We start from the raw sequence: 21,163 nt of genomic DNA on the forward strand, positions 1-21,163 counted from the left end.
AAAAAAAGTGATAACATCATTAGAATTTGTATCAAATTTGCTTCCGAACAGAGGTGCACGGAATTGGAACACCTTGCGTGATCTCCGGGGTGTGGTTGAAATGATCCCACGGGTTCTCTCTTCGGTGAAAACGGGAACTTGTTAATTAATCGTTCCCTTGTCTACGCGGGTTGTTGTGCAAACGACGACGGTCGGACACGTGTTCTACAATCATTTTCCGGAGATGTGATGCACACGTAATGACGGTCGCAAGTAGGGGGGGTTTCCATGTGAACTTGACATCGTAACATTGTTCTGTTATATATTTTATACAGAGTTCTCGGGCTTCATAAAACATCAAACGATTCTTTAAGGTGCGACACAATTATCTCAAACTACGTGCCCCTTAAGCACCAAATCTCAATTCAAAAATTATCATCAAATTCAAAAAAACTTTACCGCCAATGACCTCCATGAAAGCAAACCTTGCAGCAATTCCCCCCTCTCCGAAAAGCTCACGATTTCACGTGAGTCCCGGCCGAAAATAAAACCGAGCAATCATCATCGTGGGCAACACTCAACAACATTAGACGACGACGACGATAATTCCCGCCGCGTATGCAATTAGGAATGACCCCCTCGTCTACCTCGCTCTCTCTCTCTTCACAAAAGTCCACCTGTTTCAGTTGCATGCATCCCCAGCAGCGAGCACGGTGGGTAATATTATGATCGTAAAAAGTTTAACAGCAGTTACTACTTTGCGCGCTGTAGTTGATTTGACTTGGATGATGGATTAACCCTCGGAGGACATTGAAACTGATATTTCAAACGCCTTAATATGTTTCTATTGAAATGTTATTAATTCACAGGGCAGCGAATGACCAAGAAAGTTAAAGCTGCCAGAAATAAATGAATTAACAAACAACATATTAATTCACACGTTTTAAGGGATATTCCCATTTTTCATGAATTCAAAACAAAAAAATATTTTTGCAGCTCCGTCGTAAAAGTACTTTTTGTAATTCTCGAACGCAAAACGGCCTACTTTTCTCTACTAAATATAACAAATTGAAAAATTAATATCTTTCTATGCCTACTCCGTCCGTCGACCCGAGTCATACACGAATACGTTCAGAGAGGAGAGAATCCAACAATATACCAGAGAGGCGCTCTTTTGGCCTGCACTACCACAGTTTGCCGTAAATTTATATTTGAAAAGCTAGAAATTTGTCTCAAATGTGCCTTTGATGTTGTGTTATCAACAAAATTGCAAAATATTTTTGATAACATTGATTTTAAGCAGTTTGATAAATGATCAAAACAAAACCGATCGCAGACTATTTCGAGTCTGCTTTGAGCGATATAGCGCAATCCGCCTCTCTGAGCAAATCGCTATACTACCCGATTGGAGTGAGAGGGAGAACAATGTGAGAGATTCGGTAGCGATTGGTGTGGAAGTGACAAACGGTAGGAAAAGGTCAGAGCAGTTTTTCGTCGCTTTAGATTTGTGATCGCGAGTGATTGAATCTTTTTGGGGCAATCAGGACCTTTGCTTTCGATACCAGTGTTGAATAGTTGAACATTTTAGTGCTACACAGAAAAAAATCAATTCCCGTAATCGTGAATTAAGTTCACGAATGTGAGATCCACGAAAGAATTTATTCATGAGTATGGTGCATTTGCACCATAAACGTGAATATATTCCTTCGTGGTTCTCATAATCGTGAACTGACTTCACGGTTTCGAGAATTGATTTTTTTCTGTGTAGTATCTAAAACTAATTTTTTCAATATTTTTTCGATTTTAGTGGTGAATTTATTTAACAAATTGGAGTTTGACATACAATTCTATTCGGAAAGCGTTTTTCAGAATTGCAAAAAATGTTGTAAGCAACTAGTTGCAAAACTTGTTTTTTTGGGAATTCAAATGAATCAATGAAAAAATCGGACAAATTTGTAGGTGTTCGATGCTCGTGTGCTCTCTTGTTTTACCCAGATAAGAGGCATTGTGTTGCTGAAGAATTCAGGGATAGTTTCTTGGATAGTATCAATAAATTGTACGTATTTTTTTTTAAATTGACCTTTGCACACAAAAAATTTACTGCTCAAAAAACCTATTTCATTATTTTTAAATCAAATTTAACATGATATAACCAGGAATTGCATCTTGTGGAACTTAACAACAAAACCAAACAAAAATCCATTGAACAGTTTTGTAATTTTTCCTTAAAAATATTTTTTTTTTCTAAAACGTCGAAAAAACGTTTGTGGCTGAACGTGTACGTACATTGTAGATGCAAAATCACATTTTAAATAAAAAAGCAAAGTTTTTTTATTATTGAGAGAGTCGCTCTTAAATAAAAAGTGATCTTTTGTCAGAAAAAAGATCAAAACAGGCATCCAAAATTTCACAAATATTTCAGTTTTCGACTTTGAAAACCAAGCCAAAAGTGTGCAGTAAAATACTTTGTAATTTTAGTTTTAAGCTTTTCTATTTCTATCCTTTTCCTTAGCAAAATTTGAAGGATTTTTTAAATTTTTCATTCTCTTGCCAAATTAATTGTCAGAATATCCAATTACATCAAAATGAACTATAGTACAAACCATAGTTGAAAGGAACTCCAAAACTCTATTAGGTTAAAAGAAATACGGAATTGTAAATTGATTGTTTACTAATAAGACAAATTTAATTGAAAAAAAATTGTAAGATTTATTTTTCAAGACAATTTTGACTCAAGAAGATTGATAATTGGAAAAAGCTAACATTTTAAAATCCATGCAAATTTTTTCATACAAAATGAGCATGTAAATATTCAAAAAATTGTATCTTGGGAAGAAGTTAGATGATCGTTTTGGTGTCTTCAACAAAGGTGTAGGTTTAGATTTGGACTATTCAGACTAAAAGAGACACTGAAAAAATGACGATTAATTGTTTAAGTTTTTACCATTAAAAGTTTAGTTCCCAAAATACAATAGGTGGTCTCTCATGCCCAAAAACCACATTTACAATTTTCAAAAAAATATGATAGAGGCCATTTTCGCACCAGGATGGTGTAAAATCTGAAACTGGAACTATGAAAATGATAAATGACCGATTCTCTACCCGAGCAGACGGAAATAACTTGGGAATAACATTTTTTGATATTTAAAAATACTAAGCCAATAACATTTTATGATATTTATAACAAGATTTGTTATTCGTCATCGTCGTTATGATTTTTTTTTGTTATTGGATTTTTATTGTAATAACAGACTAATAACACTTTGAGTTATTCTTCGAACAAATCTTTGCTATTATTTTTTGTTATTTTAACAACTAATCCGATCATCCCAATAACAGTTGGCGGTATTCTTCCATAACAAAAAATGTTATTCCCGAGTTGTTTTGGCTTTCAACCAATAACAAATTTCGTTATGATAACATAATTTGTTATTAAACTCTTATGCAAAAATGGATTTTTCAAGAAGATTCCATAATACTTTCTGTTATTTTAACAGTATTTGTTATTGAAATGGCATGAATTATGTTATTACCGTCTGCCCGGGTACGAAAGAAGCCATTTTGCATCATCAGTTTGTCCATAAAATTATCCATTTAAATAGCTTTATGTCACTAAAAATTGATTAAAAAAATTTATGAATTATTCTGCCCACAAAATTTCTTTTTTTCAGAAAATGATGATTTTTTTTATTTAATGTATTCATGTACAGTCAAATTTACAATCACCGTTTTCAGGTTATTGGCGTTGCCCGGAGGGATGGCAACCCTATTCCGACCGAAGCAAACTGACAGCAGTCGACATTAGAACCGTTGTCAAATGAGAGCCCACAACAAAAGCACTAGCTGTCAATTTTTTCCCCAATTCGCAATAAACTCCTGAAAAAACACGTGAATTGTGTTGCTGATTGCAAATTCTATCATATAATTGGAGATTCCATCCCAATATTGGCTGAAAATTTATATCGAAAAAAGTGATTTTTCTGTTTACCTATATTTGCTTTTTTATTTTGGTCGATCAAACAGTGCGCCCGTACACTGAGAATCGGCATTACACAGTTTTCAGTTTGTTTTTACACATTTGCATGGGACTTTTACTTTTGAGTTCAACCAGAATAACACACTTCGTGTTACCGTAGTAATATGTATAACACTGATTCTCAGTGTTTGTTATCTGAACTTCCAAGATGGTGGCTTCTTCGCTACCCCAATCAGCCCTAATCAGCCCTCGTTTTTGATCACCGATATATAGGAGCTAATTTGTGACACTTGTGGAATTGTATGGGGACTTGTGTGTAATAACTAATTATGCAAAATAGAGAGCCTATATGGAGAGGCGAAATGTCACTCTCAAGGTTCCAATCGAACTGTCAAATCGGAGTTCCAATCGAGCAACAAGATCATGCAAGAACAAGGTTGGAATCAATTTAAAATAATGTTGGCAAAAAACGAGACTTATAACAATTACAAGTATTGTAAAATTGTTGTTGATAATAATCTGGCAGTTTTTGTTATGTTCGTGCTTGTTCGGTACAAGAAAAGTTACAACACCAAAGAAAACCTACTAGTTTTTCAACCTTAAATTTGAATGACTTTGGGTGTTTGAAATTTCTCCCAGAACATTTCATTTCCCTATGAAGGTCCCTAATGCAAAATGGTTTCATTTGACATACTAAATGCAGAGAACCTTTCTATCGCAGAAATTGAAACATTAAACTTTTTTTTTTGTATGTTGAGTTGATTTCAATGATTAAAAAGATTTTTTGATCCATGATTCAGAGTGTTAACAAATTAAATACGTTGTAGTGAATAATGTCTTGAAAATGACTTTAAAACCTAATGCAAAACTTAATTTTGTAATTTGAAAGAAACCGCGCCATCGTTCGATTTTTTTTCGAGGAGCTGAACAATTTTCACCTTATGGACCAAACGCAGTACCTGGTCAACTGAGGGTTATCGCCAAACCCAATGTCACACTCACCTGTTGCTGCTGGAAGATGAGTCACTTTGGCCGGTCGCGATTACTGCTGGAAGCGCTGCTGACCACGACGTTGGAGGTAACACGGTTCATTAAAAAAGAAGAACCCCCTTTTTACAACCGGACCCTGACCGCGACTGTTCCGGCGTCCAACGTCCAGTGCGGAACTCGGGATTAAATTAGACGCTTGTCACACCTGAACGACCACCTGGCTGCTTGGCGTCCTCTCCTGTGGTCTGACGGTGGCAATTCGCGTGGGTCTTACTTTTGTGTCCACTGTTGGTCCGGTTTGCGCGCAGAAAGTCCGCCAAAGCAGCACCGTCGCGGCGGGTTCATCGTTAATGAGCTGGAAAGGGCACGGACATAAAAAAGAGGTTTTATGTGAGAATCAGCGCGATTAGGCAGTCAAAAGGTTTGGGGGAGATTTATACATTATTAGGTTATGATCTTGAAAGAATCATTTTTTTGTTCAGAGAAAAGTGAACCAGTTCTAACCAGTCTGGCGTGTGTTCCAAAATTGGAACACTCTCATTTCGGCTGACACGAGACCCTCCAGGTAAACATCCCAATAACCCAATTTCCCCTCGCTCTATCCTGAACCCGGCACACCTGCGGGTGTTGCGCGGTGCCAGAGGCCAAAGCCAAATGCGTCACTCACGCGAGCCTCATCAGCTGTTGCTACCGTCCGGAACAGATTACTTGGCGAGACTCTTCGTCGGCATCGTTTGCATTTGTCTCGCTCCAGATTGTCAATGAGCGTGGCGAACTTGTTCCTGCCTTCTGCTCTCCGGTGGCACCGTTTCCCCCTTGGAGGTCGTGACGGCGCGATCATCAACCTGTCGCGGTATCAATGGGGGCATAGTGGCAACAGTTTTATTTTTTTAAGAACATTTATCCAAAACATTCCAAGTTAGAAAGTATTGCATGTACGGTACGTATACGAAAAGAAGTTTAACTGTATTCATCTAGTAATCCGTTAAAAATATTGACGTTTCTTGACAGCCACAACTGTCAAAAAAGGTTAATACACTCAACCCCCGGGGGTTGGTCACTTTTTCGTTTGACACTTTTTTAGTTTGTACCCCGTTGGTTGGTCAAAGTCAAACTAAAAAGTGACGAACTGTCACTTTTTACACGGCTCTCACGCACACTATCAAAACAAATGTTTGGTAGTATGTGTGAACACCGTGTAAAAGGGATGTCAAACTAAAAAGTGACCCCGTTCGTTTGAAAACAGTTGGTGTCAAACCAACGGGGTTTGAGTGTATAATGATCGGATTATAAGACGAAATTTGGTAGCAAACCAGCAAACACAATGAAGCTCTACAGCCAGGCCTACTGTGTAATGTTAACCCCAAAAACGATTCGTTGATATGTGTTAAATGAAAGGTTTGGACACCCTGACACAACCGATCAATGACCAGCTACTACCAGTCTGATCCGGACAACGTGGTAGAGTTATAATTTCGGATTTGCCGCGATACCACGCGTACGAACTCAACAAAATGATGACACGAATATCCAGATCAATACGGGACTCGCAATCAGCTGACATGCGACACAAAAACACGACGATTTGTCAGCTTTTTTTCTAACCAACGAATTTGGATCACATTTTGAGGAACGCGCTTTTTAACACCAGCTCTAGATCGTCAGATCGTCGAGTAGAAAAAAAACGCAACTTCTCCGGGCACGACTCGCTGCGGCCCAAATTATAGGGGTGAAAGGAGACTCCACGCGAGCAAAGTGGTGGTAATGAGAGATCCCTTTCGAAAAGTGAGAAGCTAACGGTACTGCTGTGCTTCGCTTGCCGATCTCCGAAAAACGGTGATATTCATCGCTGGGATGTGTGATTGTGTCAAAATATTGAAAGGAATTCCGGGGTTTTTTTTTTGGTCGTCGAGGTGACCTTGATTGATCGTGGAAGGATGAGGTCATTTGTTCATGTGCGCAGCGCCAGCTGACCAAGGGAAGAAGAACAAGCACATGCACAGTAGGTCAGAACTTCGATGAAGTAAGCTGAAAGAGAAGAGGAACGACCCTCGCCGGAATGTGAATCGCTCGTGCGCGAGGGGGCTCACATGCAAAGTTCAAACAGTCACACTGATTCAGAAACCGGTTTCTTGCTTTCTTTGAGAATCTTGCGAGAGTTCATGCGAACGGGTTGGTGTGGACGTAATCGGCGTGAAGGGTCTTGGCGAAATGGGGGCACTTGTCTTTTAAATCCAAATTGATTCAAGTTTAATGGATTATATCTGAAGTCGTGCGTTCAGTGTTGTAAAACATCAGGAATTGTGGGTCGTATTAAATGGGGGAGTATGATTGTGATAATTTTTAGTTTTCTCATAAGCTCACATCATAATTATAAAATTAATTCGAGTTTAAGTGACCACCTAAAAATTCCAATCTCTCGAAACACATTTGATACGGACCATTTCCGGCTTCCTCCGGAGGGAAACCCTCACAATCACATTTATTTCGTTCGTCATCACCGGAGGCGATTTGCAGCGGTCACAGTTTTTGTGTCTGAACGGTTTTGCGGAAGATTTGCCAGACCTACTGCGGACACGATTACGAAATCGGTCCGCATGCGACGCATAGACGACCGCGGAGGTCTCTGCGAAAGGGTCCAAAATATTTGGGAAAAACGAAACAAATGAAGAGTTGGTAGGGAGAATCCGGCGTAACTTCCGTCCTCGCCGGAGGTCACTCTTTCGACTGTTTTATTTTGTTTTATCGACTATTTTTATTTTTTTATTTGGCTCAAAGAAGCTATTTTGTGTCATTGGTTCATCCATACAAATCTCCATACAATTTTGGCAGCTGTCCATACAAAAATGATACGTAAATATTCAAACAGCATTGTTGAGGTATAATTGAGGACTATTGAGCAAAAAATAGGTACACGAAAAAAAGTAATCGATTTTTTATTAACTTTTTTTTCACAAAAACTCAATTTCCCAAAATACGTATTTTTTTGATTTTCGAGATTTTTTTTGTAAGTTTTAGGGGACAAAAATTCGCAACTTTTGAGCCATAGAGAAGTATGGTCAAAAAATTTCCCACCGAGTTATGATATTTGGAAAAAATAGAGGTTTTAAAAAAAAAATTCATACAAAACAAAATTTGATATATTTTTCATGTAAAATTGAATTTGCAATCAACATGTAATCTACAGATTTTTTGATAAAGGGCTCCGTTTTCAAAAGTTTGATTTCAACGAAATATTTGCAGTTTTTCGAATTTAAAAAAAAAGTGAACATAAGTGACCATTTCTGAAAATATTTTTTTTTAATTTCAAAAAATTATGTCAAATTTTGTTTTGTATGAAATTTTGATTTGTTTTTGGCTAAAAAGTTGCGGATTTTTGTCCCCTAAAACATACAAAAAATTTCTAAAATAAAAAATACGTATTTTGGGAAATTGAGTTTTTGTAGAAAAAAAGTTAATAAAAATATCGACAATTTTTTCCGTGTCCTCAAAAATACTCAAATTGATCAGAAAATTCACTCAAAAGTTACAGCTGTTTGAATATTTACGTACCGTTTTTGTATGGACTTGAATGGGTGAACCAACGACACAAAATAGCTTCTTTGGTCAAATAAAAAAAATGCAAATAAAATCCATTTCCAGTTTTGGTACAGAATTGCTCAGATGTATTTGTGGCCTTTCGGTGAATCAAGAAAACAGTTGATAATCTTTCGTTATCGTTATCGTTATCGTTATTTCGATTATTCTATCGGCGATAATGTTATCGCCGTTAATGGACTGTAATTTTTTTTTTCAATTTTTAAAATCGATTAATTCAACCATATTATGTCAAATTTTCAATGCTTTCGCTAAGAATATATTTGTTTAAAATTTTCAACATTTATGTAGTAAGTTTCAAAGTAAAATATTTACTCAAAATTGGTCAAAAAATACCGTATTTATTCGAAAATACTCAAATTTTCATAATTTGCAATATGGGTATCAAACGAAGCGAAATTTTGCATTCTTTTTCATTTTATTAAAGTTTTTTTTAAATAAAAACTTAAAATTTTCTCTGAATGCCGTATTTTTCAAAAATAATCAAATTTTCAAAATTTGCAAACAAAGTGATACTAACATTTTCTCAAAATATCGTATTTTTTCGAAAGTACTAAAATTTTTGTAATTTGCAATATGCGTATCAAACGAAGTGATACTTTTGATGCTTTTTCACCTCTATTAGAGTTTTTCATTTAATTTTTTTTAACTAAGATTTTCACAAACTATCGTATTTTTTCGAAAATTCTCAATGTTTGGGTATCAAACGAAGCGAAATTTTGTATGCTTTTTCACTTTTTTAGAGTTTTTTAGGAAAATATAAAAAAAAAATCACCAATTTCCGTATTTTGAGGACATATTCAAAGTAAAATATGTACTCAAAATTGGTAAAAAAATACCGATTTTTTCGAAAGTACTGAAATTTTTATAATTTGCAATATGGGTATCAACCGAAGCGAAATTTTGCAAGCTTTTTCACTTTATTGTAGTTTGTTTTTTGTAAAAAAAAAACTAAAATTTACTCAAAATACCGTATTTTTTTTGAAAATACACCAAGCGAAATTTGGTTTACTTTTTCACATGAAGAGAGTTTTTTTATTGAAGATACTAACATTTTCACAAAATACCGTATTATTTCGAAAGTACTCAAATTTTTGTAATTTGCAATATGCGTTTCAAACGAAGTGAAACTTTCGTGCTTTTTCACTTTATTAGAGTTTTTTATTTTTTTTTTAACTAGGATTTTTACAAATTAACGTATTTTTTCGGAAATTCTCAATTTTTGGGTATCAAACGAAGCCAAATTTTGTATGTTTTATTCACTTTATTAGAGTTTTGTAGGAAAATATAAAAAAATCACCAATTTCCGTATCTTTTCGAAAATGCTCAAACTTTCAAATTATGCAATACGAAGCGAAATTTGGTTTGCTTTTTCCCAAACCCATATCTTTTGCAATATGGGTATCAAACGACGCAAAATTGTGTCCAGACGATAACGATAACCATAATCGTTTCATAAAAGTTTCTAAATGCAGTATTTCTCTGATTAAGAACTTTCACTGATGAATTAAGAAGAGGGCGGATCAACAATACCCTTAAATTCGGAAGGTCGACAGCCAAAAAAGTATTCCAAGCTCATGGGTGTTCAAAATGTGTGAGACTTCTCTTTCGCTGCAATAAACACTCATTCCGCAAGCCCGTTTCAATTGTCCGTGGCGGAAAGTAGTTGATGAAGCCATTCGTGCTTGACCAAGAATAGCTCGAAAAGCGTACTCGAGTGCTCGATCACGCACCGCGACGATGACAAGTGCGAAGCAATAACACTTGCACTTGCGTTCGAGTGGTTGTTTGAGAGGTCGTCCAGACAGTTATTGCGCCAATAATGACAATAATGCCATCACACAGCTTTGGCGCGCCAATATGTGCGTGTGCGGTGGAGTCGGTCATGAACATCGCAGCTTGAGCCACCCAGCACGAGAATGACAATCGAGCTGGATTTGCATTTTTTGCTCGTAAACCTAGTCCGCAACGTTCGTCTATGGGAGGAGAACTTGGATACGGCGACGACGTTTGGAGAGCAGCATTCTTCCCCCAAGACGTTCATGTCGAGTGTGTTTTGTGAGCACAACAACTACAGATCGGTCTAGCACACACATACGGTAATCTACACTTGAGATTCCGACCTGATGCGTGGGACGACCGGGGAGAGCTATTTGGAACACGTTGGTGTCGTTAAGCACGGGGTCACGTTTCCGATTGTTTGAAGTAGGAAGTTTTGGCACATATTTCGGAGGTTCTGCAAAGCAGTATCTTCAAGATCACAACCCGTACAGTGTCAACGCCCAACGGGGTCAGATTTCCGGAGCGCCACGCCAAGGTCAATTAAGTTTACTGCCACGCACGCGGAGATGGAATATCGCGGCCGTAAATCGTCTCAGGACTTAAAGTCTAAACCAGCAGGTTCACGTTACCAGAAAAGCACGTGCATGATGTTTCGTATTATTTATTAACATCGCGAGATCCAAGATACGCTCGCAAACACGCTTAAGGAGTGAGGATGGCTTACTCGAAAAGTGTTCCGGAAGATCCGACCCGATCGCGGTGAGCTGAACAATTCTTGGCGTGGATGCAGATTCTACGTGACAGATTGGAGTGGCGGCCCCCAGCTTGACCCAGTTGGACGACAGCGCGCTGACCGGGCTTGATTGCTGTTGTTGGAGGGGAATGCGGTCAACGATGACAAATGGGGTGGACACTTGCTAGAAGTTTGGTGCTTCTTTTCGCGTTTGGAGCAAGCAAAAAAGTATTATTTCTTGGGTTGGACGCAAAAGTCAACGTGAACTTCAGCATCAATTTGATTTATTTGTCTTTAAAACAGAACAAAATTATATTGTTTTTCGACGTGGAGGGTGTATTTAAAATAATATTATGTTTACTTCGACTACCGATCAAAAACAGCCTTATTTGCAAATGGCTATTGTGTCCTTTTTAAAACTAACTCCATAATTGCAAGAAAATTGATAACTGAAAAATTACTGATATCTACTCGTTTTGTCAAGTTTACTGATTCGAATCTCTCTGCTATTACTGACATTACGAAAAAATAAATTGAAATTTATAATACATTTTTGCCTTCCTCAAAGGCTATAAAATCACTCGAAAAATAAAATTTGAATACCTAGATCCACCTTCACTTATACATATCGACTCAGAATCAAATTCTGAGCAAATGTCTGTATGTGTGGTGGATTATGTGTGTGCGCTGGATTATCTCGGCACTGGCTGAACCGATTTGGACCGTTTTGGTCTCATTCGATCCGTCTTGGGGTCCCATAAGTCGCTATTGAAAATTATAAAGTTTAGTTATGTACTTGAAGTAGTTATGCTAAAAAAATGATTTTATCAAAAGTCCGGAAGATTGTAAAAAGCGAGGTTTTTGTGAGAAACCACGTCGTGATATACATTTTTAGAAAGGTATTTGAAAGACCTTTCCAACGAGTTCAAAAGATTGAAGATCTGACAACCCTATCAAAAGTTATACGCACATAACTGGAGTTTTTTTTAAGTCCAATAAACCAAATTTCCAGTTTTGCTTTCACCCATAAAGCAAAAACTGAAAATTTGGTTTATTGGACCTTTGAAAAAAAAACTCCAGATAAGTACTCAGAATTATGAATATCCGACTACCCAATCTGATGGTATAAATATTGAATCAAGTTGATAGAACTCTGAAAGGTTTGCCCTTTTGTATCTATTTTAGATAGCATTCCCTCTAAATGTGAGAAAGGCACCAACCACCTAAGGGTGGATTAAGTAACTGTTGTAATATACTAGCTTAGCTAAGATTTAAGTAGTCTATGACTTAGCAAGCTATGACTAAGCTAGTATATTACAACAGTAACGTTTTTTATTATTGAGCAGTTCTCTCCAAAATCAATCTTGTTTATAATTTTAATTTTTGAAAATGATGTATTTAAATTCATAAATTTGTATCTTTTGAAGGTATTTTTTGATCGATTTGATGTCCTCGCCAAAGCTGTAGGTATCGATAAGGACTACACTGAAAAAAATTGATACACGGTAAAAAAATTTGAGATTTTTATTTTAACTTTTTGTCACTAAAACTTGATTTGCAAAAAAGGCTATTTTTTTATTTGTTTTAGGAAACATCAAATGCCAACTTTTCAGAAATTTCCAGATTTTGCTATAAATCTTTGAACAGGTTATGAATTTTTGAATCAATACTGATTTAAAAAAAAAATCGAAATATTGGTCGCAAAAATTTTCCATCTTCATTTTTCGATGTAAAATCAAATTTGCCCAGTTTTGCATAAAATATTTTTGTTAAGCTGAGAAAATTCTCTATATTTTGCATTTTTGAACTTAGTTGATAAGACCTTTAGTTGCTGAGATATTGCCGTGCAAAGGTTTAAAACATAAAAATTAATGTTTTCTAAGTCTCACCCAAACAACCCACCATTTTCTAACGTCGATATCTCAGGAACTAATGGTCCGATTTACTAAGTTAAAATATGAAACATTCGTGAGATTTTCCGATCTTTTCGAAAACAATATAAAAACATGGAAATTTCTGAAAAGTTGGCATTTTATGTCCCCTAAAATATATCAAAAAATAAAAAAAAAAGCATTTTTTTTTGCAAATCAAGTTTTAGTGACAAAAAGTTTAATTAAAAATCACAATTTTTTTTTAACCGTGTATTATTTTTTTCTAGTGTAGTCCTTATCCATACCTACAACTTTGCCGAAGACTCCAATTCGATCAAAACATTCCTTCAAAAGATAGAGATTTTTAAATTATTATATACCATTTTGTATGGACAACTGCCAAATTTGTATGGAAATTTATTTGGAAAAACTAATTATGCAAAATGGCTTCTTTGGGTAAACCGAAGGCACCAAAAAAGTTTCAGCCGGATTTAAAAATACAAAAATTAAAATTAAAAAAAAAGATCGATTTCGTAGAGAACTGCTCTTAAATTATCATATTCCAGACCTAATGTAACCATTGCTGACGGTACCCAAAAAAATGATCATATATCATGAAACTTTTTTATTGCTATCAAAACCAATTTACTTCAACGTATCAATGTCACCCCGGTTTACGGAAACTTCAAGAGCTGAGATCGGCTCAGCCGAAATTATTTTTGAAAAAAAAAAATAGTTTTTGACAAATCGAAGAAAAACGCATTTATTTTCGACCACCCCAATTCTGGTAGGATTACCCTAATCACCATACAAAAATACGAGTCCAATTATGTTGGAGAAACTTGGATGCACATTTGACGTGAAATCGTTGGTACATTGTTTTGCTTGTTGATTGAAATGTTAATTAAAGCTCACTGAAAATATATCTTATATATTGTTGAAGTATAAAAAATATACTCATGCTTAGAGGGTGACGAGCGGGAATTCCCGGGAAATCGGCCATTTTTGGACCTCTCGATTCCCGGGAAATTTGGTCGAGACTCCCGGGAAATTTTATACTTACAAATATCGACCCAAAATTAAAAATTTAATCAGAAAAACATTTGAAAAATTCAAAATTGTTTAGAATATTGGATGTTCAATGTTCGATTCTCAAATTTGAATAAACCAATGCTTCTCTAATCTTCTTATTCTAAAGGTGTAAATTTAAACTTTAAAAAATTCCAATAACTATAATTGAGAGTACCCAAGAAATGTGGACCCCAAAATTTACCTTGAAACATTCTAAGCAGTAACACACCAGGAATGAAATATTTATTATTTTTTAAGAAGGAAAACCTTTTCAAGATAAGTTTGAATTCCATATCCTCTATCAAGCATAGAAAAACTCATAATCTTGTTTTTTTAATTCTTAGTAAGCCAATTTCGCTGTATCGAAGTAATTTCCTTTTTTGATGTCAATAAGTAATTTTGTGTTTTGCATATTAAATTATATTTATGTAGGGAATAAAAATCAGACATTATTTGTAAAGTTAGTGTCCGATAATGGAGCATTTCCATTCGAGCAGTTTTTGCTTTTTTCTACAATGTATTCCTTATGGGAGAACTGTCATTTCTACTACTTGAATCCAGTGCTCCATTGTGAACATTTACAGTTGATCTAAAATAAATCAACTTAAAGTTGTTACTTTGTGTCGTTATTTATCATATTGCAAAAATGCCATACTGCAAAAAAAAGCAAAGCAATCCACTTTAACGACCCCCGGGTCTTTTGTGGGCTCTGTTGCAAGTTCCTGCTCATTTCTAGGCGTCCGAAGGTTATGTGTGGTGAGTCATTCAAAACCTCTTTTACGCAAATGGACCGACGTTTTACTTCCCCATCCGATAGAAGGCCAGGAGTATAAGGCGGGAATCGAACCCGCGCCCCATAGCAACTTAGGGATCGGCAGCCGAAGCCGCTAACCACCGCGCCACGAGGCCCTGCATAAATGGAAAATTATATATTAGTAATATTTTTAACTATCAAAAAATCTAATAATAAGTTCAACAACAAGTTTGTCCAACTTTTGAAAAATCACTCAGTGCGAATGAAGATTGGTAAACATTTTAAACTGCAATTTCGAGACCCAAAAAGGCTCAAGAAACGATTTTGTATTTGTAGATTGAGGTAAAAAATTTAAATGAAGAAAAATTTCCTTAAAACAATGAGGTTACTTAAATTTACATTTCATTGAATTTGTATCACAGGCTGATCGTTGAAAATATTTTTTGCGTGGATATGTTGATGACATCAAAACTCTCTAAAAAAAGGTAAAAATTCGCTCAATGAGCATTTTACCAAAAAGAGACTTTGTTTCGATATTCCAGTAAGTGTTCAGTGACATTCCATCGTTGACTCTAACGTAAACTCTTCCACAAAAATTCAAATCATATTATGCAACTTCCCCAATAACATTTTTGCTGCGCATTTTTCCACTAGGGAAATCATCCTCTGCAATCACTTACTATCATAAACCGCCGGCCGCTAACTGTGCATGTCTAAGCCGATTACACGATCACTGGGCTTTAGGTTACTGTACACCCAAGAGAGCCGCACCCGTTGACAGTTCTTCGTGGGCTCTCACTTTTGTTCGCGGCTTGAGCATGACCAATTCGCATGCACTGAGGTAATCATTTTTCGCGCCCAAATCCGGCGGCGGCGTCCCTAGCTTTTGATGCATGTTGGCGTGCTGGAAAGAAATTAATTCGACCTGGGCACATTTTCCTTCCTCAAGATTGCCTTTTTCCCACACTGACCGCGGACAATGTTTACTTTGTGGTGTTAGGGTTCCGCTCGGCTTTTTGTTTGTTTGCTTTTTTCCGACAAGAGAAAATTAAAGTGCCGAAATAAAGCTAATCTGCGTGTGAGTGTGTGTGTGTGTGTTCACGATATGAAAGGTAAATTAAGGCAAAGTCGTGGCGTGCCGCAGTAAATTTTAGCATGTAGTTTGTAAAATTTGAATAGCGCAAGCAAATTGCCCACGAAATAGTGACGCAACGTGGTGAGTGAGTGAGCTATCAACGATGCGTCCGAAATGGAGGTGTATAGAGATCTCCACGGTTTCTCTCACGCACATCACGATTCTGTGTTAGTATTTGTATTTGAAGTATTGTTTTGGTTTTGATCGACTGTGATTGGCTGAATTCCTAGCAGCTGATTTTGTTTACACTATTTTCACGCAGACATAGGCAAATCGAGTAGACCAATCGTCTGTAAAAACCAGCTGTTTACCACGTGCTCGTGGTATAATAAAGGGCACAGCTGATTTTGACAGACGAATTAATCTACTCGATTTGCCTATGTCTGTGTGTAATTTTGTTACAAACTAACACCTTCTCACGCGTGGATATCTCTATTGGAAAGTGCACGGAGAGAAATCTTTTCGCAAAGTTCATGAGTATTTGTAAACGTTTTGCGTGTAGTAATTTGTTGACATTCCAAATCATAGGAATTTTCACCGATTCGCAAAACAAACTAATCATCATCAGTGGAAGGTTGTCCTGCTGTCCAACCGTAGCAATTCAGGTTAATGACCATTCCTTCCGCGATCATCGCGACACGACCCTTCTCCAAGCTCTCCTAGGACAGGCATTTCTTGGGATTCAACGCTAACTGGAGGGGCACATTCCAAGCCACGCGATTATGATCGATGTGCGATTCCGGCCTTCGTCCGAGCGTGGCTCGTGATCATTTCCTCCCACAACAACCCGGGCGGTAGAAAGCATTCCTGGGGTAATTTCTCAATTGTTGCACCGGTTTCCATTGACGGCACGCCTTCCACAAACAAACCCCGACCAAGGCTTATCCAATTGGCTCATCAGCACTTTTCAACATCGAGTGTCCCTGTTTTTTTTTCCTTCAAACCTCTCCTGAAATCAGTGCCGGCCTTCCACGGTGAAGTGCTGCCAATCTTTCCACGATCTTCTCGGCAGTGCAGTTGGGCGGCTGGCATCAGAGGTTTCGCGCGTAATTACTAATTTCTCAATAGGTCATCAACAGTTCCGCGAGAAGTGGAACTCTTCAGCGCCGGATTAACCAACTGTGGCAGTGGCAGTGTTGCCAGTTTGAAAAAAGTTCAAACGATCGTCGCGAGCTTTTTTTTTGCATAACACCTTGTTATGCTGGCTCTCGACTGTGTGGGCCATTGACGTCACAAATTCCGGCCCGAGGGGGCTTTCGGCGAATCGCTGGAGCTACTGCGGTGACCTCAAACGGCCGCGGTCACGAATCAATTCGATTCACTGCAGTGTGTCGATTGGAGGTTTGATAAATTGCGCAGAACTCACCACGCGGAAGCGCGACGCTGCACGTGATTGCAGGTATTCTTGGGGGTGCATCATCCTGCAGGTCGAACCTCTTTCACTCGTGTTGAGAGGTTAGTGGCACACGAACGTGCTTCTGGACGCGAACGGCTTATGCAACAGACTTGGAGCGATTCACAGTAAAAAAAGTTTTGTTTTCGATATTGGAAAAAATCAAACTTTCAGAATTTCCCTACCCAAGTTTGCGTAGTAACCAATCGAGTGGAAAGATCTCTTAAATTTGAAGTAATTTGAGAGAATTACACTCTCACTCTAACCATAAATCTCTCAGATAAAATTAAGAACATTTTACTCTTATGTCCCGCCCGTGTGGATCAATCGGACCGCGCACTGGACTCACTATCCAGAGGTCGACGGTTCGAATCCCGCGGCGGGCGGTCTAAAATTCTTTGTGTAAATATGGGTATTCGGCGCCGTCGCTCCGTGCCATACTTTCATACACTTAGGAGCCCAGGGCGGCGAAGTCCTTGTAGATAAAAGGAAGACACTAGTGGTTGGTACTAGCAATGGTAGCCGACAGCTATAAAGTCAACTTCGTTTTTTTACTCTTATACCTCTTCTGATGGTTTTCAAATGATAAGTTTTACTGTGCACAGTGCAAAAAGTTCATAATTTTATTATGAATCTTGCAGGCCACTCCGTCGAACCTGCCAGGCCATGGTGGTCACATATGTGCCTGAGCGACCTCTGCAGAGTCGGGACCTAATCTTCATTACCGACTCCTAGAGGTTGAAACACCGCCGCAAGCTAATGAAACGGCGAAAAGGGTAGATGGAAAGGATTTCTGCAACTTCTTGTGTTGTGTTGTGGGCAGTTTAATATTAACTTGATAATAATCTTGCAACTTTGTATTTACGATAAATGGACGGATCAAAGGAGTTGTTCAAGCACGATAAAATTAGAGATTTACGCGATTAGTTAATAGCAGGGGGTAGCGAAGAAGCCACCATCTTGGAAGTTCAGATGATAAACACTGAGAATCAGTATTATACATATTACTTCGGTAACACGAATTATGTTATTCTGGTTGAACTCAAAAGTCCCATGCAAATGTGTAAAAACGAACTGAAAACTGTGTAATGCCGATTCTCAGTGTACGGGCGCACTTTTTGATCGACCAAAAGAAAAAAGCAAAAAAGGTAAACAGAAAAATCACTTTTTTTCTATTTGAATTTTCTGCCAATATTATGATGGCATCTCCAATAATATGATAGAATTTTCAATCAGCAACACAATTCACGTGTTTTTTCAAGAATTTATTGCGAAATTGCGAAAAAAATGTAAAATTAAAAAAATATTGATTTGTCATGGGCTAACATTTGACAGCTAGTGCTTTGTTGTGGGCTCTCATTTGACAACCATTCTAATGTCGACTGCTGTCCCTGTAATGGTCATGAAATGGAATTAAAATATCAAATCTTGTAGCAAATTCCGACTGAAACAGCTACTCGCTAACAAAGTTGTTGAAAATCAGCCTATTCCGACTTCGCCTTCTGAAATTTAGCGACTCCTACTCTGGCAATTCAGAATTTGTCGACTCCGGCTCCGAATCCGACTTCGGGTCCTTAAAGTACTCGATTCTACCAGCTCTGACTTCAAAGTCCTGGTTAAAACTATGTTTACAAACATTGTGCGACCGTTGACGTCTGGACAATCACAATATCCCACTCACACTCAACGTGAACTGCCACTAGAGCAAGTGGGATAGACTGTTTCTTTAGATCCAAGGTTATGCCCTTTTGAAAAGTTTCTACGGTAAATAGAAAAAATGCTCAAAAGAGAAGAGAGTCTCGGTCTGTTACTAGTCTTCTTTTTAGAGAGCGCTCATCGATACTTTTTTTTATAAAGTTCCTTCTTTGATAGAAAATTTGAGTTTTGAAGTTTTCTTTTTCTTGTTTTGACAATTTACAGTCACGTGACTTGTCGTGCTCGACATTTGCTTTGCCCTAGATAGCAAAAAACAAAATAACTCACACGCACATTCAAACCATAAATGTTATTGCGACCAGCCCACTTTTTAGCACGAGTCGCAACGACGACCACCCACCATTATAATTTGCACACTATTGGAAACCTTCATGCTCCAACACATACCCTAGGAGGGGGGGGGGGGCTGCGACGGATCCTCCCTCTCCAACTTTTCACCAGTACGCCGCCGATGGAAGCAATCAGCCGTGAAAATGTACTCGACGACCGCCCAAATTCCACTGGCGCACTCGAACGACGCACAACGTTCAGGGATGGAAAAGACCCGGTTTGTAGAATAAACAGAAAAAAAATCACAATAATAAATACATCAACTAACAATTTAACGGCCAAATTGAGTGGTAAGAAACTCACCCCAGCCATTTGAATTCACCACGCGTTTGACAGCTAGTTGAAAATGTGTTAAGACTTAGGTTAAGACACATTTTGTGCAGTTGCCGTTTTCACAACTAGATGGCGTTAGAGAGAATTGTCGTCTGTTTGTCTGTGGATTGAGGTATTGCAGCGCGACTGTGTTTTAAATGTAGGTGGCGCCAAAATGAGGTTACTTGCCAAAAATCGTATTCCTTTCTGCTGGATGAAGAACAAAATCGCTTATTTCTCATGATTCCCGGCATCAATCTTAATGAAACTGGTTAAAAAAGACGATACATTTTTTTTTGCTTTAAAATAATGATCATCATTTTTAGGGTGCGCAAAAATTTGTAACCTTTTTCTTTAAAAAACATGTTTCGGAACACGAAAAAATGACTTTCCCCGTATATATCAATGAAATAATCAGTTGTATAGTTGATAACAGATATGTTAATGTATATTCAACCATTTTTATTGATTTTTGACAGACTTTGTTGCCAAATAGTTCAAATTACTAGCTTTTACTAAATTTACAATTTCCTCATAGAAAAATCAAACAAATATTGGAAAGTTGTACACCAAATTGTTGGAAATAATTTTTCTCATCTTAATCCGGCATAAGTTTAATAAAAATGTTGATTTTGAAGGTAAAAACACATTTTTTCGAAAAATCATAGGTTTACGCTATTTGTTCATAGGTGGCGACATGTGTCTTTCAGCTTTGCTGCAAATCCTCTATTCGCTATTGAAGAATTCGACGACGTTTTTTCCGCTAGGTTCGCTGTTGTTCCAGCGGTGTTCGGAATGACAGCCCCCATACAGTTTGAGCAGTTTTTAGGGAAAAATCGCGTTTATGATGAAAAATCAAGCATTTTCAGAAAAGTGGGGTATTGCAAAGTGTGGCAATTTCGCTAACGATCATAATGCGTGGTGATTTGTTGTGATTAATTGTGACTGGAATTTTATTAAAACGATTTTTCTAAAAAAAATGATCGATATTTTGGATAACTTGAGTTAAATGTTGCAAAAGTTAAAAGTAATGATGAAATGTTATGTAAAAGTGTTTAAACTTTACTTCTCTTCCCCTTTGACCAAAATATTAACCTTAAAAATGCATTTTGGTGATTTTTTGGAATTTTTTGGAAAAATTCGAATAACTGGCAATCTTTTGAGAAAATTATTGTTATTATGCTGTAATATGATTCTAATACTTTGTTCTATCAATAATACACACATAAGGAGCATTATTAATCAAATAAATCATATTTAAATCAATTGTTCAAAAGATCTTTTTGGTAAATTTGAGGAAAAAACATGAAAAAATAACTCAGCCCCTATGATTTTTACATCATTCGACTCGTTTATGCGATTGCCACACTTTACAATGACTTTCATCGACGTTAAAAAATATTTGAAGGAAATAAAAATCAAAAACTGCAAAAAAAAATAATATTTCCAAGCACGCTGTCATTCCGAACATCGTTGCGTAGTGCTTCTACTCGCCACCAGGATGCGTGCACGTTTCTGTCGAAT

At 37.2% G+C, this 21,163-nt stretch overlaps 1 protein-coding gene across 4 annotated transcripts in view; it reads right to left on the reverse strand.

Moving 5' to 3' along the window:
• LOC6041189 overlaps positions 1-21,163 on the reverse strand; it is a 141,718-nt gene that overhangs the window by 26,995 nt on the left and 93,560 nt on the right. For all 4 annotated transcript variants that reach the window (XM_038264159.1, XM_038264156.1, XM_038264158.1 and 1 more), the window contains one exon: positions 4,958-5,300. The gene's annotated coding sequence lies outside the window, so the exon portion shown is untranslated. The remainder of the gene's footprint in view (positions 1-4,957; positions 5,301-21,163) is intronic.

Source organism: Culex quinquefasciatus, chromosome 3 (assembly GCF_015732765.1).
Source record: "Culex quinquefasciatus strain JHB chromosome 3, VPISU_Cqui_1.0_pri_paternal, whole genome shotgun sequence".
Lineage (NCBI taxonomy): Eukaryota > Metazoa > Arthropoda > Insecta > Diptera > Culicidae > Culex > Culex quinquefasciatus.